Below are 9,582 nucleotides of genomic sequence, written 5' to 3'. Positions count from 1 at the left end.
TGGATACCACTAAAGATGAAGACAGATGTTTCTTTAAGGAAGTTGTTGACAAATCTGTTCGTGATGCCATATCAAGCCATAACGAGGCTTTCATGGACATATTTCACAACGCCATGAGAGAGGCAATTCATGGGTTTCTAGTTGGTCAAGGTGGGCCGCTTATTACAACATTCTAGATCCGTCGACCCAAGGGACTAATCATGTCGGTACCAGCCATCAAGAAGTAGCACTAGCTGGTAGTGGTGATGTCCAGATAGTTTAGGGTTCATTTGAACAAACTCAAGGAACTACTGCAAATTAGACATAGTACAATCCTAGACCATCAATACAGCATGTGCAATAGCCAGCGGGGCAAAGTCAGAACCAGCGATCAATTTTGGCACATCAGGCCACATACCGTCATCGGCTAAAAAAATAGGACCATCAATTCAAAGGATCTGTTGAGATATGGATCCTTATGTCTACAATCAGAGACTTCAAGAAGCGAGTCAGCAAAGGACCCACCAGATCGAGATTCCACAAGGGTATCACTTTGGCACAAATTATAACACCCTTCACATGATGCCAAATCTAGGATATCAAGACACATGGGATTTCAATCCACAGATGGGTCAGCAAGTGCAGAGGAATCCAAATCCGCAAGCTCATGAATTATTGCTGAGGGTGACTGAGATGATGAAGAATCAGTTCGGTCTGAAGCCAAAATGGCTAAATTTTTTGTACAAACGCCCATATCCAGAATGGTATGATTTGGTCGCCCTTCTCACAAATTATAGGCTCCTAGAGTTTGCTAAGTTCACTAGCCAAGACAGTACAAGCACAATACAACATGTCAGTCGGTATCTTACACAGTTGGGCGAAGCATCAGTTGAGGATGCCCATTGACTTTGTTTCTTCTCCTTGTCCTTATTAGGGCCAGCCTTCACTTGGTTTTCATCACTTCTAGTCAATTCCATTGCCAATTGGGCTAACCTAGAGAAGAAGTTTCATACATATTTTTACACTAGGACTGGAGAAAAGAAGATTACTGATCTGACAACTATAAGATAGAAGACTAATGAATTGGGCACTGAATTTCTTCAGAGGTTCCAAGAAACCAGGAACCTATGCTTCTCCTTAAATTTGGCTGATGATCAACTGGCTGCTTTAGCTGTTCAAGGAATGCTGCCAATATGGAAAGAAAGGCTGCTAGGACAAGAATTTAACAATTTGGGACAATTGGCTCAACGAGTGGTAGCACTCAATAGCCAATTCCAGGGTATGCGCAGAGATACCCAGTTCCATAAGAGTACCACAGTAGCCAAAGCTTATGATCCATACTCAGTCGATGGCGGCTATGAAGATGAAGAAGAAGAGGTTGTTGTGGCTGAATGGAATTGGGGCAAGAAGACAATAATGGTGCCAAATCCTTGGGGAAGAGAAGTCAAGGAGAGCTATGACTTTGATGTCACCAAATCAGATAAGCTCTTTGATTTCTTGCTTGAAAAAGGGCAGATCAAGTTGCCCGATGGTCATGTCATGTTGCCCCTAGATCAATTAAAGAATAAGAAGTTTTGTAAATTCCATAATGCTACTTCTCATTCCACTAATGAATGCAGAATTTTCTAGCAACATATATAGAGGGCTATCTAGCAGGGGAGGCTCAAATTTGATATGCCTCAAAAAATGAAAGTTGATGATAATCCTTTCCCAAGGGATCAAATCATGGTTGATGCTGGGCTATTCAAAGGAGAAATTAAGGTCCTAACATCAACCAAATCAAAAGAAGCTAGAACAGTCAATCCTAAGATGCAAATATCGGCTGACGAATACAGAGAGTTTAGAAGATGTTGTGTCAAGCAAAAGAGTTGATATGAGCAGGGGGAGACGTCAAAAGTAGAGATGACAAAGCCATAGGTTACATCTCGGATTCTCTTGAATAAGTGGCAGCGGCAGAAGGAAAAGGATTATCAGCATTGGTTAAGGATCAAGCATACCAGCATCGACTAAAAGAAGAGAGGTATGAAAGAAAACAAGCCAAATTACGTTGGAATTATCCTTTCTTTAGACATTGCTAGAATGAAGGTTTGAAGTTGCCTACTAGACATGACTGTCTAGAATGCAGCAATCAGTATTGGGAGTTTAGGCAATCTCAAACCAACTGCCGGTCTATTCGTACTCAAGATACATATCATCATGATAACAAGGATCAGCGCTTAAAAAATGGAAGTGTTCATAATCGGCTGGGAAAAAGAGTTGTTGACCAGGACTAGGCTGATTATGAAGGGGAAAGCAATGAAAGAAAATATGTTTGGCAGGAGGGCCAATGGTGTCCAGGAGGTTTAACAAGAAGCCAAAAGAGAAGGGTGCAATGCCTAAGGAATAAAGAGATGGAACAGGCTCAGGCATCCAGTAAACCTCAAGTATGGCATACCAAGCAAACAACTGATAGAAAGCAACCATCAGCTAATATCCAAATGGCTTTTCTGTTGCTATCAGAATTCAGAGTCATTGGTGAGAGCCAATAGCCGATCCAAGCAATCGGCTTTGAAAACCTGTATTACTCGATAATCCAATAGATGGTACAGATGACAAACTAGGATATGGCTTCACATTGGTCGATGAATTGGAAGAAGTAGACATTGGTCCTAGAGATAGACCTAGGCCGACGTACTGTAGCACCCGGTTTTAAAGACAAAACCAAATACACACTATATGTGAGCCCAGGAAGTCAAATCTCACATATAGCCACAAATAAGGGTAATATCAAGAGACAATACTTATTACATAACATATTAGTAAAAGAAAAATAACCTCAGAGTATAGACACTGGAAAGTTGACTCTGATCTTTAGGCGAAGACTCCAAATCCACAGGGACGACTGACTAGTTGACCACAAGCCTAACTCCTCCAAACCAGCAATCTGGTACCCATCTAGGATTTTTATCCAATGTATAGAAAAGTAAAACAAGCGTAAGTACATGTCATACTTAACAATTATATCATGGGGTTCATGAGGCTCAAAAAGGCTGACACTGGTTTAAATGCAATTAGCTTTAATAGATCATCTTTTTAAGCAGTTGGGTGGCAAAGAATTTATCATTCCCATAAACACATGATCAGGTAAACATGATAATGTATAGCATAAATAGTTGATCATTAGTACCATTATCCATTAGTGATCATCTCTATTCAATAAGGGTCCAAGGCCACTCGTGTCCATGAGCATGGCTGTTATAATAGTTTTACACTCTATAGAGGTTGTACACGTTCACTATGAGTCGTGATTTACCCTTTCGTCCGAGGTAGCTAATCTCTTGACCCACTTCCAAGGAAGGTCGGTAGGGTTCACTATGAAGCCTTTCAAAGGATTCGTCTAATAAGTTAGGACCGCTAGGCGTATGTGGCCCCTCTCAAGGAGTGGCATGCTTGGGCATCGCAGCACTGTACACACTTCCCAGCAGCAAAGGAAACATACCCTGCGCCTTAAAGGTAATCACTAACAAGCTAGAAAAGATCCTCATACTGAGCTAAAGCTAGAGCCATATGGCCCTCACAGCTGTACTGTAAGTCCCAGATGATTGCTTATAGATAAGTCCTTAGGGAGAGGAATCTAAAGCATATAAACACTCCAGCCCCCTATTTCCATGTTACTAAAAAGTCATGTTTTAATGTTTATTGCATATACCATTAGTCAAGTTACAAGATCATAGTTTTGATTAAGCACTAGCAAAAACTATCCCATGCAATACCCTAAAGGTATCAAGGTACAAGTTATCAAATATCTAGGATATCCTTATTGGCAGCAAGGTAGACACATGCAATATGAATTAAGTGATTAAATGTGAATAGGTAACAAGGATGGTCCCATGCTATACTTGCCTTACACACCGATCCTTCGGTAAGCTTTAATCTTCACGTCCTTCTTCTTCTTCTGGATCACCACGTGTATCTCACCGACTAGACGTAATCATAGAACACCACACAAACATCCATACACATACATGCATAGCATACAATTGCATCTATATCAGAATAGTACACCAATCATAGAAAAATAAGTGAAAGAGATTGAAACATGATTCTACGCATCGCTACGAACACACAGTCACAAGAGGCATGCTAATCGAAGCTACAGTTGAAAAGTTATAGCTACCGAGAGATTTGCTTAATACGTGGAAAAGAAAACTATAGGCTTCATTTATGTTAACTATATGAATTCATATACAAAAGATATTTTTATAAATAATATGGATTGAATTAAGTCAATTTTAGATTTAAATTATAAAACAAATTATATTTTATGTATAAAACCTAGTTGCATAATCATTAATCAAGATATGATTTAAACCACATTATTTTAGTAATATCAATATAGTAAACACTATTACTAACGCATAAATCTCATCGCTACGAATCTAATGCAACTTGAATGGACTATTTTGGAGTTAGAATAAATAAGTTATGATTTAAATAAGTTTTACTTTGGTTAATTAATAGATTCAATCTACTCATGAATTTCAAGTGTTGAAAACATGCCTAATAGTTGTATAAACATGTAGAAAACATAAATATGATCCTAACGCAATTCAAATGGATCAAATCGAACTTAAAACACAAAAGTTACGCTTGAAATAAGATTCAGTGGTATTTCTGTAAATAACTCAAACTCATTTTTGAATTAAAATAATTAAAATCTGAATTTAAATGAATTTTGGACTGCGCACACTATTTATGAAAACTACAGGGACTTAAACGAATAAAAACAAGGCTAATTTGTAATTCATTTGAACTGCTATGGACTGCGGGTTGATTACTTCAAAACGTGGGGGCTTTTCTGTAAGATGAGCATGGCTTGACTATGGGTTGACTCGGGTGCTGACCAGGTGAACACGTGGCGCGCTTTGGTTGGCGCGGTGCATCACATGGCATGGGCGCGTGCTGACGCGGCGGGGTGGACCGGGTCCACGGTCCACGGTGGACCGGTCACTTAATCCAAACAGTGATCTAATCTTGGCCATTCAAAATCCATTGCTGCACAGTGCCTTCGGCGAGGGCGCCATGGCTGGCAGCGAGCCATGCTCGGCGGCAGACACCGGTACTACGATTTCATCCATCCCAATCAAAACAAAACCAACTGGCATGAAGCACAGGACCCCGCAAACATAACGAATGCGCTATCGAGGGCGGGGAATGCGCCAGAGCGGCGATCCCATGGTGGCGCCATGAATGGCGGTTTGGGAGCTCGCTACTACGTCATTCTAGGGTGTCAACTACCGAAAATGGGGCACAAGGAGGTGGAGAAGCTCACCGCGATGCGTCTGGAGGTGGTTGCGGCGTCTGGGGAGGCTCGGTAGGGGCGGTCGATGATGTCGGCGATGGCTGGAGAGAGAGGGAGGGTGTGGGTGAGATGAATCCGATCAAAACGAAGCTGAAACATGAATTTGGAGGTACCTCAAGTTGTGGGAGAATACAGCAGAGTTCTGGGACATGTCAGCGTCGAGATTTGCACTCGGGAGTGGGGGATTCACCGGCAGCGGTGACTGTGAGCTCGAGCGGTGGTCAGAGAAGGGGCAGAGAGGAGGGCTTGACTCGGCCTTTATAGGTAGGCGGGGCTACAGCGTAGAAAGAAAGAGAGAGCGCGGTGATTGGTTGCCTTTGATGTAGGAGCGCCGGCGTGATGGCTTGTCGAGTTTGGACGTGCCATTGCCAGGATGGAGGAAGGAAAGAGGCAGGGGAAAGAAAAGGAAAGGGAGAGAGGTGGTGTTGTCGTGCGGGACCTGCAGTGCAATGAAGGAGAAGGGAAGCAGTGCATGCGGGCGCTGAGGAGGAAGCCAAGGCAGGCCGATGCTGGCCGCGCTGGTGGGTTGTGGGCACACGCGCAGAGCGGAGCTGAGAAAGGGCGTGGAGTGGGTCAGTGTGGAAGAAAGGGAAGGGAGGGGGGAAGGGACTGGGCCGGCTAGGCCAGGCAAGTAGCTGGGCCGATGCCGGGAAGAAAGAAGAAAGAGGCGGGCCAGGGGAAAACGTGGGCCTCTGGGCCAAAATGAGAGAGGAGTTTTTCCCCTTTTTCCAAATCCTTTTCTTTTTCTAGTTTTCAAATCTAAGCCAAATTCTATGTAAATCATATCAAATCCGAATATGTTTTCAACATACTTTTCATCTCAAATATAAATGAGAAATTTTGGTAAGTTTTCAAAAATAAATTTACCATTTTTTAAATCCTCTTATTTTTCAAATTTTCTTTTCTTTTATTTCAAAGCCATTTTTAATTTCATTTCTAAAGCATTCCAAATTACTTTGGAATTTGGATCACACCATTCATCACCATAAATAAAATGCAACAGCATGTATGCTCACACATGTTACTACCTTATGATGAATTTTAAATTAATGAAAATTTTTATTTTCCTATATTTCATGTGCACAAAAATTCATAAATAAATCATTTTAGCTCTATTTCAAAAGAGGCAAATTTTAGGGTGTTACAATTCTACCCCCCTTAAGATGAATCTCGTCCTCAAGATTCAGAAGACGTCGACTAAGAGATGGGAATACTCTGTCCTTGGATTCTTCTTTACTTCCTCGTGCAGTTCCATTGTATTGATAAAGAACCACTTTACCTTACATACCTATTGCCCTTACTCCAAGTAATTTTCCTAACTAATTCCAAAATTTTGATAGGTACATTGAACAACTCTCAGGTAACCCTAATCACTAGGCCATAATTCTCTTTCCTTATATGTTCACCATCCAACAAAGCTTCCTTATCTTCTTGGTCCAAAAGAGAATCTACCACCAATCTTCAAAACATTAATGATCCTAGGACCTATGGGTTATGGGCCCACCACGCTTCCGCTTCACAAACCAGAACATAGGACACTTCATCTTGCAAAATCTTCAACCTAGCTACCCCCTTAAGAAAAGATAAACTAGGGGACACCAAAGTATAGCTTGCATCGTCTTGTGATTGAAGTCTACTATTGTCCATAATTTCCTTAGGATTTTTTACCATCCAAAATTAGAGATATGAACCGATAAAGACAGGCTGCTCCGAAGACAGGATAGTAAAAATAGAAGAACAATAACCCAACTATTTATTTCATTAATCCTTATACCTTATGCCTATAAACTAAATGAAATTGTGGGAACACCTAGCAAGATCATTGCAATCATTACAAAGATGCAAAACAAGCATAAACATAATGACAAATCAACAAAGCACTTAAAGATGCACAACTCAATTATTGACTCACTTGCGATACTATCATTTTTATTACATAAGGGCACAACTCCTATTCCTTAACTAAGGATCTTGGATAGTCTAGCATGACTTCTTCATTCATCAATTTCACCAAATGCTTCTTTTGGGTTGGGTATCACTGACACTTCCTGGTGGCAATCCGGTAGTGATCTGACTCTGGCTACTTCCATGGTGTACTTGTTGATTCTTCTGTGGGCAAGATTTAATATAATGTCCTTCCTGCTGGCAATGATAACACTTTCTCTTAGCTAGATCTTTAGTGATGTCATACTCCATAGAATTGTTTCTTAGAGTATTGTCAGCTTGCTGACTCTGTAAATTCATCTTTGTTTGATTGGACCGCTTTTTAGCTCACTTGATCTTTTGGGGTTGAAACTCTATGTAGGTGATTGTCCACCCATCTATGCATACCTCATGTGGAAAGACTAGAGTAACCTTAGCTTGAGAAACTTCCAATTCTTTAGAGTCTGAGTTTAACTAACTAGGGATTGGAGTTGGATGTGATGATGTAATAGAACTCAAATGTTGATTGCTTCCTGATTCTGACTCTGGTGAGATCTCCTTTCTCTTCTTATCCACATTGTCCTCAGATACAGGCTGAATACCTTCATACTCAATTCTTTCTCCTGATGGTGTTGTTAGAAGCACTGAATGCTGGGCATACTTGATCACTCCTTTACAAGCAGATAGCCATCCTTGTCCTAGGATAACATCAATTTCCATTAACTCCAAAACAATAAGATTTGCCATGAAATTCACCCCCTTTATGTCAAGACTAACTTTTGGGCATATGTGGTCTGCCTTCATTTCTCCTCTTGGGGACTTAACTATCACTGGTTTCCTCATTGGTAGGATAGTTATCTCATGTTCTTTTACATATGCACTAGAGATAACTGAATGTGAAGCTCTAGGATCAAACAGCACTGTGGCAGAAGCTGAGTTTACTGGAATGAAACCGTACACAACCTCCTTAGCTCCATGAGTAGTAGTCATATCCACATTATTCAATCTTCCTTGGATGTAGTTTTTCTTTATTTTGCTTCCTTGCTCCTGTGTCTTTTGGACCTTCTATTCTTGCTTCTGCTATGGGTGATCCTGGCATTCATGTGCCGTCCTTCCAACATCTTCATTGGACTTCATATTCTTCCAAGCTTCTGCTACTTGTCTCTTCATTGGTCCCTTTGGTATATTGGTTTGACCTTGTGGCAAGCACTGTTGAAAACTCCTAGGTTGAGTCATTCCTTCTAGTGCTTGTTGTTGCACAGCTACAAGCTTCTCCTTGTCAAATGCAGCCAAGGACAACGTAGCTTGATTCTCCTAACCTTTGATGCTGGTGGTTTCCTCATTACGACCCATCTATATAAACGAAGAAAGAGGATTGAGAATAGAGACAAAGTTTTCATAACAGGTAGAGGCTGGAGTGAGCATAAATTTTAGCAAATAACAAGGTTGGAGAGAAAACAAGAACTAAGCAAGATAAAAGCATGCTAAAACATCTAGTTCTATCTAGGCTTGTGTCCTATAGTCAGCATTGCTCTGATACCACTTTGTAGCACTCGGTTTTAAAGACAAAACTAGATACACACTATATGTGAGCCTAGGAAGTCAAATCTCACATATAGCCACAAATAAGGGTAATATCAAGAGACAATACTTATTACATAATGTATTAGTAAAAGGAAAATAACCTCAGAGTATAGACAGCGGAAAGTCGACTCCGATCTTCAGGCGAAGACTCCAAATCCATAGGGACGACTGACTGGTTGACCACAAGCCTAACTCCACCAAACCAGCAATCTGGTACCCATCTGGGATTTTTATCCAATGTATAGAAAAGTAAAACAGGCATAAGTACATGTCATACTTAACAATTATATCATGGGGTTCATGAGGCTCAAAAAGGCTGACACTAGTTTAACTGCTATTAGCTTTAATAGATCATCTTTTTAAGCAGTTGGGCGGCAAAGAATTTATCATTCCCATAAACACATGATCTGGTAAACATGATAATGTATAGCATAAATAGTTGATCATTAGTACCATTATCCATTAGTGATCATCTCTATTCCACAAGGGTCCAAGGCCACTCGTGTCCGTGAGCATGGATGTTATAACAGTTTTACACTCTGTAGAGGTTGTACACGTTCACTGTGAGTCGTGATTTACCCTTACACCCGAGGTAGCTAATCTCTTGACCCACTTCCAAGGAAGGTCGGCAGGGTTCACTATGAAGTCTTTCAAAGGATTCATCTAACAAGTTAGGGCCGCTAGGCGTATGTGGCCCCTCTCTAGGAGTGGCACGCGTGGGCATCGCAGCATGGTACACACTTCCCAGCAGCAAA

Source organism: Miscanthus floridulus, chromosome 8 (assembly GCF_019320115.1).
Source record: "Miscanthus floridulus cultivar M001 chromosome 8, ASM1932011v1, whole genome shotgun sequence".
Classification (NCBI taxonomy): domain Eukaryota; kingdom Viridiplantae; phylum Streptophyta; class Magnoliopsida; order Poales; family Poaceae; genus Miscanthus; species Miscanthus floridulus.
The sequence above is the reverse complement of the archived record's forward strand: the minus strand, read 5'-3'. Positions refer to the sequence as shown.